We start from the raw sequence: 14,174 nt of genomic DNA on the forward strand, positions 1-14,174 counted from the left end.
CCTGTCCCTCTTCCGCTGCCAAATGCTGCAAATCCAGGGACCTGTTGGAAAGGCACCGTTTCTTCTGAAATCATAGATCTCATTCAATTAGGGCTTGTTGCACGACCTGCAAAACCTTCAGGGCTTCTCCTCGTCCTCAGATATCCCCCTGGTTTAGCGTCCTACAGGGCACACCAAGGCGTGCTCCCTTTCTGTCTAAGGTCAATGACCAAACCCAAGTGACTCGGAGAGCTGCCGCCACCACCAGAGCCAGCAAGACATCTTCTGCACCCCCCACCCCGTCCCCCCACCCCCTTCTGTCTCAGGGAGGGAAGCACCTGCCGCAGCAAACGCAGGATCCTGCGAGTCCTAGCAGCACCGCGGTTTGCCAGAGGCAGAGGAGAATACCGGCAGCATTAAATGCAATTTCCTTCCTTAAATTCAGACCCATTTCACTAAGCAGGATTCATATTGTTAAAGCAAAAAAAAAAAAAAAAAAGGGTGAGAGAGAGGCACCTGGGTGGCTCAGTTAAGTGTCAGACTCTTGGTTTCATCTTAGGTCATGGTCTCAGGTTCCTGAGGTCAGGGTTGGTGAGATCCTGCTGCGGCTGGGGCTCCACGCTCAGCGCGGAGTCTGCCTGAGACTCTTTCCTCCTCCTTCTCCCCCCTCCTCTGCTCCCAGCCCCCTCCCCCCACGGCTATGTGCGCGCTCTTGCTCTCTCTAAAATAAATAAATAAGTAAGTGAAATTTTTAAAAATAAGTATGAGAAGAAAACCTAGGTATTGGCAAAATGACGCCCATATGCCCACTTTTTGTTTTAAGTAATGCCTTCTTCCCCAGAGGGTGGTATTTTTCCTCAACCCCCCCCACCCCCCCCACCCCACCCCCGCTTTCCCCGCTTTCTTTTCTCCTTACTCTAATGTCTTTGCTCTTCACCCTTCCTAAGTCTCCGGGATTCCTGTCATTTGGACGTGGGCCAGGAAAGCTCCCCCAAAGGTGCGGTTTGCACCTCTTTGCACCTCTGAGCCTGCCTCGGGGCCCTCCTGCCCATACCTGGTGTTTTCCAGGCCATTCTCTCTCTGCCTTAAACGCGGCTCTGGCTGCCAGCTTCCTGTTTGAAAGCCAGATTCCGGATCTTACTTTTGCAGCGACCCCAGATTATCAGGCCAACTAAATATTTGGGTCGTGAATCGGATGGGAAGGCAGTGAATTTAATATGAAACAGCAGCTTCATTTTGGTCCAATTCCAGCTCATTTGTTGTTGTTGTTCTAAACACAATACGCTACATGGCAGTGTTTCGAAGAAACCTCTTTATTGAAAACTGTGAGTGGCCACGGCGTATTAGACAGTGACACAAACGAAAGCACACAGTGAATTAAACCCTATTTCAGGTCTCTAGTCCCAGAGAATGTGACATTAAATAAAAGGGTGAAGTTTTCCAAGATTGCTCCGGTGGCAGAGTTAAGGTGATAATGTGTGTTTCTAAGACTAGAAGCAATTGAATGCGGGCCGGGAGAAGCGTCCTTCTCCATAAGCTTTCCCAAAAGATCTGGTCCTAAAGAAACTGGAAAAAAAAATGTTTTTTTCAACTGCAATAGAGACTTTTGTCTCACAATACGTTAAATATATATATATATTACATTACATTATATTGGTAGAAATGGGATACAATACAGTCAGTGATTGTATGTATCGGGATTTATCAATGTGTGTTTTCACAATATATCAGGTGAAGAAAGCAGGTTATAAAATAGTATGTATGATAAATGATATATAAATAAATAAAATATAAATAATATGATAAATAAATAATAAAAGATGCCACTTAAGTAAGCCCATGTGTGTATGGTTGGGATTCACAGACAATTCTGAGTAAAAAGATAGGCAAATACTCACCCAGAGTTTGGTGGATGGGAAGGTTACTAGAATGGGACACTTTCTCTTCATGTTTTCCTCTCGCCTGTTGTGTTGCATTTGTAATCAGAAAAAGACTAATATGAATTATAAACTATAAAAAAAATTACACGGATAGAGGGTTCTCTCAGGAAGACTGAGATTAAGGGGTATTCCTCTGGTAAATAAAAAAGAGGTTTTTCCTCTTAGGAGAGTCTACCGAGTGCTTTTATGCATGATTGAATTATGTAATCAATGTATAGGACTCATCAGTAATAGCTCAAAACACAATTTACCTGGATTATTTCAAATAGTAAGATCCTACTGGCAATATTATAACTAGATTTTCTATTTTTTTTCCTCTGCCAGTCCAATCAACTAAAAATAAAGTACATAGACATGAAGAAAGCAAGATATAACTATTATCTCTTACATAGCATTTAAAACTCCCTGTATTTTATTTAGACATAGTTTGGGTTTACTCAATTAGATGGCATATACTCAAAGAGGGGTAGTTATTTGGCCAATAAATCTAACAGTGCCTTTTATCAGTTTCAGAGAATTATGAACAGCTTTGGATGAAGGTATTTTTGGACTACCTGATAAAATAAACACAAATATTTAATAACTATGTTTAAAAGGTAAGACCTTTAGAAAAGAATACTTCCCCGTACATTTCTGTTAGAGGTAAAGAATGGTACCGAGGCAGCACTGCAAACTAGGAAAAAAGCAAATAGGACCTCCTAGTACTTTACAGAATTTTCCGCGTGATTGTATTTTCAAACACATTAATTTCATGGTGTCTTACTTACACTGGGCTTTGGTCTGAGAGGCTGGTGTTGGAATGGTGGTTGATCAACGAATTAAGTGAGTCGGAAAGCTTACCAACTAGAATTTTTTCATTACTGCAGCAGTGGCCTGATGCTGGTGTGAACTGGTGAGGACGGACTCTAAAAACTTGATACGTTGTTAACGCTGTTTTCATCCCTTTCACAGCCACGGTGACTGCAGCTCCCATACATGGCTTCTGGAAGGATTGCTGGTCTGTCCAAAATAGTTTATCAACAGATATGCAAAGTTGCATCACCGTCTTTGATTTTATAATTGAGATATAATTCAGGGTGCTTGGGTGGCCCAGTCGGTTAAGGGTCAGGACTCCTGATTTCTGCTCAGGTCATGGTCTCAGGGTTGTGAGATCAAGCCCGAGTTGGGCTCTATGCTGGGCATGGAGTCTGCTTGAAGATTCTCCCTCTCCCTCTGCCCCTCCAACCCCCACCCCCTTGCACACCCATGCGTGCAATATTTCAAAATAAATCAATAAATAAAATAAAGTTGAAATAAAATTCACATACCATAAAATCCACCCCTTTCAAACGTAAGTCTCTGCAGCTTTTAGTTTGTATACTCACAAAGTTGTTCAACCATAACCACTAACTCCAGATCATTTTCATCAGCCCAAAAAGAAAGCACACACCCATGAGAAGTCAGCACCCCTTTCTCCCTCCCCTCACCCCCATCACCCCTTCATCTACTTGGTTTCTATGAATGTGCTTGTTCTGACCATTTCATATGAATGGAAACATACAGTATGCAATATATGGCCTTTTGTGTCTGGCTTTTGTCCCATTTTCAAGGTTCGGCCATGGTTCTGGCATGTGTGAGTACTTCATTCCTTTTCAGGGCTGGTAACGTTTCCTTATATGGATGGACCCCATGGTATTCATTGGTCCGTTCATCCATGGGCATTTGAGTTCTTCCTCCTTTTTTGGCTCTTGTGACTATAAACATCTATGGACAAGTTTTTGTGTGGATGTATGTTTTCAAAATCTTAGGTACCTAGGAGTGGAATTGCTGGATCACAAGGTAATTGTGTGTTTAACCTTTTGAGGAACGGACAATCTGTTTTCCAAAACAACTGAGTCAGCCCTGTACAGTTGATAATCTCCACCAGCAATTAGGTTTCAGTCACTCCATGTCCTTGGCAACCCTTGTTACTGGCCACCCTTTGTTTATACTAGTGGGTGTGAAGTGGTATCTCATTGTGATTTTGACTTGCGTGTCCCTAATGACTAATGATATTGAACATCTTTCATGTGGTTATTGGACACTGAGATACCTTTTTTGGAGGAATACTTATTCTAATCTTTTACCCAATTTTTATTTGGAGTTTTTTGTATTGTTGAGTTGTTAGACTTCTTTATATACTAGGCCCTTATCAGATATATGATTTGAAATAATAGTTCCCATTCTGTGGGGGTTTTTCATTCTCTTAAAAGTGTCCTTTGAGTAACAAAAGTTATTAATCCTGATGAAGTATAATTTATTTTTTTCTTTGGTTGCTTATGCTTTTGGTGTCATAGCTAAGAAATCTGCTTAGTCTAACATCATGAAGATTTATGCCTATGGTTTCTTCTAAGAGTTTTTTATTTTAGCTATTATATTTGGTTCTATAATCACTTTGAGTTAATTTTTGCAGGTGGTATGCGGTAATGGTCCCGTTTGATTCTTTTGCATGTGGATATCCAGTTATTCTAGCATCATTTGTTAAAAAAATTATTCGTTTCCTCATCGAGTTGTCTTGACATTCTTGTAAAAAATAAATTAACAATAAATGTGATAGTTTCTGTAGATTCTCAATTTTATTCCATTGATGTTCATGTCTATCTTTATGCCAGGATCACGTAGTCTTAATGTAACTGTGTAGGAGGTTTTGAAATTGGGAAGTGTGTGTCCGACACATTTGTTCCTCTTTTCAAGATTATTTTGGCTGTTCTGGCTCTTTTGTATTTCCATATGCATTTTAGGGCCAGCTTAATTCATTTCTGCAAAAAATGTAGCTGGTATTTTGATAGGGATTTGCACTGAATCTGTGGATTAATCTGGGAGGTACTGTCCTAACAATATGGCAGTTTCCCTATCCATGAACATAGCATTTCTTTACATTTATTCAGGTTTTTAATTTTTTCAGTGATGCTTTGTAGCTTGCAGTGGGTAAGTCTCATACTTCTTTATTCTTAAGTATTTTATTCTTTTTACTTACTAATGTAAATATAATTTAATTTCCTTCATTTCCTTTTTAGATTGTTCATTGTTAATGTATAAAAATCAATTAACTTTCATATGTTCTGTGTATCCTGTTGAACTTTTATTAGGTCTAATTGTGTGTGTGTGTGTGTGTATTCCTTATGGTTTTCTACATACAAGATCATGTCATCTGAAAATGCAGTTTTAATTCTTTGTTTCCAAGCTGGATTTTGTATTTCTTCTTGCCTATTGCCTGGGGTAGAGGCTGTATTACAAAGACGAATAAAAGTGGTGAGAGAGGACACTTTGTTTTGTTGTTGATACCAGGGTGAAAGCTTGCAACATTTTTGCCACCAATATGTTAGCTGTGGGGTTTTCACAGGTGTCATTTACCAGGTTGAGGAATTTCCCTTCTAGTTTTACTTAGTTAAATATTTAAATGTTAAAACATTCATCAAATATCAAATATTTTTTTCTGCATCTATGGAGATAATCATGTTGTTTTTGTTCTTCATTCTACTAATGTAGTGTTATACATTATTTTTTATTAAGAGTTTGTGAATTACTGGTGTTAACTATTTTTCAAATGTTTTATAGAACTCATCAGTGAGGATATATTCATTCTCAGACCTTTCTTTATTGGAACCTTTTTGATTACTAATTTGATCTCTTTTTTCTATCTATTTAATTGTTTTTTTCTTCTTGAGTCAGTTTGGTGGTTTGTGTCTTTGTATAAATTTCTTTATTTCATCTGAATTTGCTAAGTTGTTGGCATACAAATTCCCTTATAATTCTTTTATTTTTAAAGGGCTGGCAGTAATCTTTCATTCCTAATTTTAGTAATTGGAGTCTTCTTTATTTTTTTCTTGTCTAGCTAAAGGCATTTCCTTTTTTTCTTATTTTTTAAGATTTTAAAATTTTATTTATTTATTTATTTATTGGGAGAGAGAGCACAAGTGAGAGAAAGAGTAGAGGCAGAGGAAGACAGTGAGAGAAAGAGTAGAGGCAGAGGAAGAAAGAAAATCTCAAACAAACTCCCTGCTGAATGCATAACCCAATGTGGGGCTGGATCTCATGACCCTGAGATCCTGACTTGAAGGGAAATCAAGAGTCAGATGCTTAACTAACTGAGCCTCCCATGCACCCCGAAGGGAATTTCCACTTTGTAGAATTTTTTTTTTTCTAAGAACCAACTTTGTTCTTTTATTTATTCTTATATTCAAGTTTTGGTTTTAATTTTTTCTGTTTTTTTTCTCTTTATTTCATGTATTTTTACTAAAATCTGTAATATTCCTTTGTTCTGCTTCCTTTAGGTTTAGTTTGCTATTTTTTTCTGGTTTCTTGAGGTTGCAGCTTACATTCTTCTTCTAAGACCACTGTTTTGTAAACAAAGGCATTTATAGCTATATTTTACCCTTTAAGTGTGGCTCTAGCTAGATCCCAGATGTTTTGATATATGTTGTATTTTTAGTTTCATTAATCTTAAGGAATTTTCTAATTTCCTTTGTGATTTCTTCTTTGATCCATTGGTTCAAATGCATTGTTTAATATTCACATACTTGTGAATTTCCCAAATTTCCTTCTTCTATTTATTTCTAATTCCATTCTATTGTGGTCAGAGAACATACTTTATATGAGTTTAAATCCTAATAAAAATATTAAGTTTGTTTAATGACCTAACATATGATTTACTCCAAGGAATGTCCCATGTGCACTTTAAAAGAGTGTGCATTTTACTGTTGTTGAGTATAATGCCCTACAGATGTCTGTTAGTCTTACCTGGCTGAATTGTTGTTCAAGTCTTTTAATTCTTTGTTGACTTCCTGTCTAATTGTTCTCTCCATTGCTGCAAATGAGGCACTGAAGTCTCCAAATGCCATTATTGAATTGTCTATTTTTCCCTTCGATTTTATCAATTTTTGCTTCATGTATTTGGAGCTCTGTGGTTAGGTGCATATGTGTGCATAATTACTTCTTAATGGATTGATCCTTTTATCATTATGTAATGATGGTCTCTAGTAACAATTTTTGTCTTCAAGCCTATTTTGTCTGATATTAATATACCCACTCCATCTTTTAGTTTGCATGGTAGATCTTTTTCCATCCTTTTACTTTCAATCTAGTTGTGTCATTGACAAAAGCATGTCTCCTATAGGCAGCATTTAATTGGATTATGATTTTTATGTGTTCGGCCATCTTTGTTTTTCAACTGGAGTGGCTTGATCCATTTACATTTCATGGAACTACTGATAAGGTAGGATTTAGTCTGCTATTTTGCTATTTCTTTTTCTATGTTGTGTCTTATGTCTTTTTGTTCCTCTATTCCTCCATTACTTCCATGCCTTCTGTTGTGTTTGTTGATATTTTCTAGCATATCACATTAACTCCATTGTTGTATCTTTTGCTATATATTCTTTAGTTATTTTCTTAGTGGTTTCCTTGAGTATTACAACTAACATCTTAATGTATAACAATCTAGTTTGGATTAACATCAGCTTACTTTAAGTAGTTTACACAGATTTTGTTCTTATATAGGCTTGTTCTCTCCCCTTTCCTTTATACTGGTATTATGATACATATTTTGTGTTTTTTCACTTTGTGCCCATCAACAGGCATCTCTATCTATCCATCTGCCTATCTATCAATCAATCAATCTATCTATCTATATATTTGCAGTTATCTTAAATCAGAGAAAAAAGTTACAAACAAAAAATGCACTTCTGCTGTATTTTATATTTACCTATGTAATACTAATACCTGTATTAGTGCTTTTTATTTCTTCATGTGGATTTGAGTTTTTGTCTACTATCCTTTCATTTCAGCTGGAAGGACTCTCATTATTTTTTTGTAGGGCAGGCTTGCTAATGATGAATTCTGTTTTTGTTTATGTGGGAATGTCCTAATTTTTCCATTTTTGAAAGATATCTTTGTTGATACAGCAGCAAATAAAGATATAGCATTATTTGGTAGTCATGTACTTTAGTACTTTGAGTATATCATCCCACTGCCTTCTGCCTCATTTCTGATGAGAATCCCCCATACATATCTTTTCTCTTGCTACTTTCAAGATTCTCTCCATGTCTTTATCTTTTGACAGTGTGATTATATGTCCAGGCATGGATCTCTTGGGTTTATCCTATTTGGAATTCACTGAGTTTCTTGGGCATGTAAATTAATGTTTTCCACTACATTTTGAAGTCTTTAGTCATTTTTTTTTCATATATTCTGCATCTTTCTCTTCTTCCTTGATGGGACTCCCATTATACGTGTTGGTACATTTGATGGTATCTCATGGGCCTATAAGGCTCCATTCATTTTTCTTCATTCTCTCTCTCTCTCTCTCGAGCATGAGAGAGGGGAGGGTCAAAGGGAGAAGCAGGCTCCCTGCAGAGCAGGGAGTCCAGCAGGGGAATCCAATCTTAGAACTCTGGGATCACGACCTGATCCAAAGGCAACTGCTTAACCAATTGAGCCACGCAGGTGCCCTTCTTCATTCTTTTAAGATTTCTGTTCATCACACGGGATAATATCAATTGACCTATATTCAAGTTTGCAGATTCTTTCTTCTGCCTGCTCAAATCTGATGCTGAGCTCCTCTCAGAAATTTTTCATTTCAGTTATTATATCTCAATGCTAGAATTTATGTTTGGTTCTTTTTTATAATCTCTTTTCATTGATATTTTCTATTTTGTGAGACATCACTTACATACTTGAGCTACTTAATCATATTTAGAATAGTTGACTACGGTTTTTGTTTACAAAGTCCAATGTCTGGACGTCCTCGGGTAGTTTATTAACTACTTTTACCCTTGTGTATGGAACATAGTTTCTTGTTTCTTTGCGTGTTTCTTTTTTTTTTTTTCCTAAAGGGAAAACTGGATATTTTAAATAATAATGGGGTAACTCTGAAAATTAGATTTGCTTACTCTTTTGCCAAGGATTTGATGAAGTTGCTGGGTTTGCTAGTATAGAGACTCATTTCTGTAAAATCTATATTCTTCACAGTGGTCACTTATGTTTCAGTCAGGTGGTTTTGTGGTGACCTAATGATTGAAACCCGAAACCAATAATCCCCCTAGTCTTTGTCAAGGGCTCTGTGTGCATGTTGGGACACCCTTCGACATTCAGCCAGGAAGGTACACTTGGGCTTCACTTAATGCTTGTATAGATGCTCAAACCTCAGGTGAGAATTTAGGATGTTCTCAGGCCTTTCCTGAGGCATACAGTCTTTGGCTTGTGCAGAACCCTATGCATGAACATTACCATCCAAATTCATGAGAATATCAGATTTTTCAAAGCTGTTATGGATATCTCTTTCCTTAGCTTTTCCTTTTAAGTTTTTGGTTAGCTTAGCATTTGCTCTGATGGCTCTCCACTGCTTCAGGCAGCCACAACTGCCTCTGATGTATTCTCTTTTTAAGATTTTATTTATTTATTTGACAGAGAGACAGCGGGTGTGAGAGCAAAAGCCGGGGGCGTGGCAGGTAGAGGGAGAGGGAGAAGCAGGCTCCCACTGTGCAGAGAGCCTGATGTGGGGCTCAATCCCAGGATCCTTGTATCATGATCTGAGCCAACAGCAGATGCTTAACCAACTGAGCCACCCAGGTGCCCTGCTTCTGATCTTCTTTTTTTTAAAATAAAGGTCCCTGTGGAAGAGGCTTTTCATACCCAGCAAGCTTTGATCAGGCAAAATAAAGACAGCCTTGCAAGTGAGATCTTTCAGGGAGTCACCAGACAAGTTAAATAATGACAATTCCCTGGGAATGAAGCTTTGAAGGAGCTCTAACCACTGTCTGTCCCCTCCAGTGGCTTCTATGCAGGTGATTCTACATTGATTGTAGATTGTTGGTTTTCAAGGATACAGTAGAGTTGAGGGGTGGGATGCAAACCGGGCAAATCAGAATGTCACTTACAGTTTTTACTGAGATTCAGCTATTTCTCTTGAATAAATATTCCATGGATTGCTGTAATCCTTTGGTTGATTTCCAGAGTTCTGAAAAAAAAGTTGATTCTGACACGTTTTGACAATTTCCTTCTTGTTTTTATGGAGGGGAGAATTTTTGGAGGTCCTTACTCCATCATTTTTGCTGGCTTTAAGCATTTAATGCCCTTTTATTTTTAACAAAATGAATCTGCCTAAAACAATGAAGCCACCATCATCAACATTTCTAGGCATCCACATGATTCAAGCTCAACTATTCTATAAACAGAAATAGCTGTGAGAACCAAAGTGGATACAATACGAATTTTAGAAAATGTCCACAGTCCAAGTGAATGTTGCCATAGTTTTGCAGTAGACAGATGCAGAGTTTTAAAAAATCCTTTCATTATGCAAAAAAAAAAAAAAAAAAAAGGAAGATAGATAGAAGATAGATAGACAGACCATGGATTATTAGTCTCAAAAATTCTATAAGAAACAAAACCTGATATATATATATTTTTTAAGATTTTATTTTTTGAGAGAAAGAGACAGTGAGAGAAGGAACACAAGCAGGGGGAGTGGGAGAGGGAGAAGCAGGCTTCCTGCTGAGCAGGGAGCCCGATGTGGGGGCTCGATCCCAGGACCCCGGGATCATGACCTGAGCCAAAGGCAGATGCTTAACGACTGAGCCACCCAGGCGCCCCCAAACCTGATATTCTTTAACACAGGTAGCAAGGATACTCTACACTCTACTGTAAGGTGAGTTGGGAAAATACAAAACAAAACAACAAAAAACCACTAGTCATTCCTTGCAAGTCTCTTAATTACATATAGAAATGATCTCTAAATGCTGTACCTTCTGCCCAGCCACCACACTGGACAGCCAGTACTTTTCTGTCTGCAAAGTACAAGAGACCATATAGTCATGCTTCAAAGAGAACATCTTAGGCTGTAAAGCAGCCTCTTTTCCCGACCAAGGGTAACAGTCACTGAGCTATGATTAGTCTCCTTTTCAGAGACACTGGCATTACATTCAGCTCTATTAGCTGATGACACAGGGAGGTGCTTTCTGGGTAGGGACAGTGGGACTTGAATGATCTGTAGATAGACATAGAGCTATTTTCCAAAAATACAGACTTTATAAAAATAAAATCCCCTTTGTTTAAGAGAAGGCAAGCAAGATATTCACTAAATTCCTGGAGAAATGTAGGAGAGCCTCATTAGGAGTAAGCAGAAGTCAGTGGAAACTACAAAAATAATAAAGCATAGTAAAATGGCCAGGGTTATGTAAGGTTACATTTTTAAATAAGATTCCTCAAAAGAGTGTGTTTACAAGTCTGTGAAGCGAATTTACATCTCAATATTTAATTACATCAGGTTGCATTAGTGTTGGCCCAGTTAGGAATCCATGTTTATAAATCACCTGAATAAAAATGTTTTGACTTCTGCTGAAGTAATGCAGTAATGCATCATTTCAAGCTTTCTGCAGTAAAGATAAAAAATGTCTGATTTTTCAATTCAGGAAAGAAAAACCTAATTTTACTCCTAATAATTTTTAAAACCGGCTTTCAAAAGTCCCCAGAGATTACAAAAAGTCCCCAGAGAAAACCATACGCCAAGCCTCATAGCTAACTGATGGTGAAGTCTTTATTTCTGACTGTAAACATTTCAATTCGTAAACCCAAATGTGGAAGAGAAGTGAGATGCACGTGAGGTTAGCCAGATAAGCCAGGTGTGGAAGGTTTTAGTGAGCGGTAAGTACGTTGACCAAGATACTGAATGTGTACCTTTCTCTTCTGGAAGAGGAGGGCATCACTCTTCTTTATTAACCAGAGTGCACTGTCCACCAGCCAGCGCTCTTCTGTGTACTGTCCATCTTAAAAAGTTCTTAAAGTGTGCTCAAAATATGTATTTTATTCACTGAAGTTTCAACATTTCATTCACATTATATTATGTAATCAAGGATTTGGGGATGACAACACTTAGGCATTTTGAAGAACACTGATAGGGTACTCCACCTAAAATGGTGACCTCCTTTGCCCTATGTCATAAGAAGACCTATACCCATTAGGGTAGCCTAGATTTAAAGACTTACCATGAAGGGGCCCCTGGGTGGCTTAGTTGGTTAAGCATCTGACTCAATCTCCGATCAGGTTTTGATCCGGGGTTATGAGTCTGAGCTCCGCATGGAGCCACACCTCAGATTACTCCGGTCAACTTTACCCGAGCAGACTGTAGTTTCCAAGTCACTTTTTTTTTTTTTTTTTTTTTTTGCATTCCTATAATTGCCTAAAGTATTTCTCTACCTAGTATACCCGTTACTTAAGAAAACACACATATACTAACTTTAGAGTTTTCTGCGAAGCTCCGGACTCCATTCAAAGACATAACCCGTGGGCCAATTTTCTCCTGTCTACAACGTTCCGTTAGCGTATCAGAGGGTTAAGAATGACGTCGGTGACAGCGGTACAAAATTTTTCATCATCAACAGCACCAAGGAAGCCAGATTACTAATTCCATTTCTCATCAGTTAGGCTGGGGGCCGCCCCGAGGTTTAGGATTGAGACTGCCCTAAAATGTTGGTGACCGCACACTGTTTGGCACAGAGGATGCTCCGCTTGCTTAAGTGTCTCTGTAAAATTTCCAGCAAGTTAAGACAAGACAGAAGTAGCACATATCCTTATCTCATCAAGCATCCCGAGCGTCCGGTGATCACCTTCCAGAGCTCCGTTTGAAGACACAGGATCGCAGAGGTCGAAATAGAATGATGTTGTGATATTTACCATCGCTTAAATGAGAGGCAGCGGCCACTTGGGCCCGAATCACATTTGTGAAGTTTCCTGCCGCATTTCCCTGCGGCCAACTTATATACATGCAGAGGTTACGCTAAAACTTCAATTATTCCAAAGGATGAAAGAAGTGTTATATTTTGATACAGATCTTCAGTTCCTATTATACTAAAAGCCTTTGAAATGTGAGGGCTGACCAGGCCAAGTTATGAAAGGGACGAGAGGAAGGAAGAACAGTGGAAATGCAGTGGGAACACACGGTAACGTTCTGTCTTCACCGTTCCACAGGGAGAGAGTGTGCTTTCCGGGCAGCAGGTGGTGTGACTGAAAAGATCACACATTCGTCAGGAACCGTGTAGGATTTTTAGCACTGCGAGAGCTTAGCATTACAGATTTAGGGCAGCTAATAAAATTCCAGAGACCAAGTTTTTGACAAGTCTGAAATTTTTTGGAAATAATTTTCCTACCAAGTAAGTCTTCTTGGTTCCCCTTTTAGTTCTGCGCTAGAGAAAACTCTGTATAATTAAAATTAAAAAAGAATCGCATCGCAGCAACCCGAAGAACATCTGGCAGGAAAGCCACATTCAAATGCTCTCCTTTCAAAGGAAGAGCAAATATGTGGCTCTTCCATTAAGAGCGCTTCTTCTGTCAGAGAATCATCTCACAGACTTTCCATTTATGGGTTTTTTTTTTTCCCCCAAAAGTCCAGGGCTGAATTTGCGCCCGCAATTTTTTCTGTATTTCCTCAGTGGTATCTGAACAATAGTGTGTTAAGTACCTAAGAAATCTAGGGTCAAAATGAAGAGAATCTAATACACCAGGTATTTAAATAAATGGGCACAGTTTGTACTTAGAATCACCTGGCAAAAACCCAGGAGCACCAGTAGCTGGGGCCTGTTTTTCATATGTAACAACAGTATTTCAAAGTTAATATAAATTTAATCATAAGCCCATCTAGCAAGAATCACTGGAGGACATTTTGACGTGTTTTATCTCTCCCTTTCTCTTTAGCCTGAAAATGTTTAAATCTGGAAAGAAGATCAGATCTTTTAAAGCCTCAAATATTCCTCAAACTCATATAAAAAAAATCATTTCGAAATAGCCTTTCAAAATCAGAGTGTATTTCATTTATCATCTGCAGTTTTGCATTTAAAATCCCTCACAAAGTTCTCTTAGCGTGCTGCAAAACTTATAAACTGGGTTGTAACTTTCTGGAGGGTGTATGCTAGGACCCTAGCAGGGCCTCCACTGGAGTCTGACTTCGCTGCCAGCTCTGGTGCGCTCCCCCCCACTCCGGCCCCCTCCCCGTGCCTGTTATTCAATAGTATGATGGCCTGAAGGGTTTGCAAAACTTAGGTTAAAAATATGGAGAATAATTTCTGGGAGGAAACAGTTCCCTGGGTACAAAAAGGAAAGGCAAAGAATAAAAGTATCTTGAAGGTACATGAGTTCAAAAGTTCATTTCACTCTGTTATCAACTTAAAGTTCTTCAAGCAACAGGAACTTGGCTTTCAAGACCTGGGGAGGCACATCACACCGAATAGTTTGCTTATGAGACACACTCAC

The 14,174-nt window shown here is 38.5% G+C and overlaps 1 long non-coding RNA gene across 1 annotated transcript; it reads left to right on the forward strand.

Moving 5' to 3' along the window:
* Window positions 1-4,623: 4,623 nt before the first annotated feature.
* Window positions 4,624-13,720, forward strand: LOC309867544. The gene is made up of 3 exons (XR_014313232.1): window positions 4,624-4,865; window positions 9,541-9,718; window positions 13,620-13,720. It is a non-coding gene; the product is annotated as an uncharacterized lncRNA (long non-coding RNA).
* Window positions 13,721-14,174: the final 454 nt, after the last annotated feature.

This window comes from Mustela nivalis (assembly GCF_964662115.1).
Source record: "Mustela nivalis genome assembly, chromosome: 6".
Taxonomy (NCBI): Eukaryota; Metazoa; Chordata; class Mammalia; order Carnivora; family Mustelidae; genus Mustela; species Mustela nivalis.